Source organism: Sinocyclocheilus grahami, unplaced genomic scaffold, assembly GCF_001515645.1.
Source record: "Sinocyclocheilus grahami isolate Dianchi unplaced genomic scaffold, SAMN03320097.WGS_v1.1 scaffold686.1, whole genome shotgun sequence".
Lineage (NCBI taxonomy): Eukaryota > Metazoa > Chordata > Actinopteri > Cypriniformes > Cyprinidae > Sinocyclocheilus > Sinocyclocheilus grahami.
The window spans coordinates 466136-467196 of NW_015505865.1; the positions used below are offsets into that span (position 1 = coordinate 466136).

At 36.1% G+C, this 1061-nt stretch overlaps 1 long non-coding RNA gene across 1 annotated transcript in view; it reads right to left on the reverse strand.

Annotated features, from left to right (window-relative positions):
* Window positions 1-826, reverse strand: part of LOC107559459 (uncharacterized) — a 5126-nt gene extending 4300 nt beyond the window's left edge. Inside the window, exon 1 of the long non-coding RNA XR_001605626.1 lies at window positions 658-826. This is a non-coding gene — a long non-coding RNA (uncharacterized lncRNA). The remainder of the gene's footprint in view (window positions 1-657) is intronic.
* Between the last annotated feature and the right edge of the window lie 235 nt (window positions 827-1061).

The window sequence follows — 1061 nt, forward strand, 5'->3', positions numbered from 1 at the left end:
TGTATCATTGTATTCATATCGACCCACTCATGTGAAACATTTATGGAACTATTATACATGCGCGCACCAGGTTCTGATCAAAATCAGATAAAACTATAGCTTGAATGTGCCTTCCTACAGGTAGTAGAAAGTTTCAGTGCTATAATGTGTTTAAATTGTACGATAAGAAACTAACCTGATTTTAGCGAAGAAATCCTAATCTCTGTTGTTAGTGGAGCATAAGTCTATTTTCTGATGGGTAAACCTCAGATTAGCAGCCCATATAAATGGTACCAGAATACATCAGTCTGATCTTGGGCGAAGAAATCCTCTTTTTCAGCACTGTGTAGGTGATCTGAGCGATACTTCTCATTTCATTAATTTAAGGCCTTTTTATGTGTTACGTATCATTGTATTTCATTTTGACTCGCTCATGTGAAACATTTACGTAAAATTAATGGTGTTATTCTAGCGTAGCTAACTACGAATCCACCATTGCCTGTGAAGTGAATGTGCTGTTTTGATTAATGAATGAATTTGTATGTATTTGTATGAGTTTCCCATGCATGCTCACAGCAGTGCAAGTCTGCTCCACATGCACCTGTTGTGAGCTTGCATTGGTCTCCTAGCAACACGTGACCCCGGAAGTGTGAGCAGACTCTTCCGGTTGCCCTTTACCTAGCTGTTAGCATCTGACTAACGCTTAGATAGGCGTGTAAAGTGTAACTTTCTAACCACACCTCTCTCTCCCTCTCTCCCCTGGTGTCACTTCCTGTTGACGCCACCACAGGTCCCTGTGGGACCCACCCACATACTGGGTTTTACTTGTGTTATTGTTTATTTTTGTTTTGACTGTATTCTACCTCTTTTTAATTTTATTGCATTTACTTACATTTGTTTAGCACAAATGTACCAATTCAGCGAAATTGATTTGTATTAAATTTGAGATTTAATTAAATCAAATTTTTATTTATTTTTTATTTTATTCCATTTTTATTTTTACTTTTATTTTGTTTATTTACTTTCCCCTTTTAATTTCCTACAGCTCTTAGAACCCCTTTTTATTTATTTATTTTTTTTTT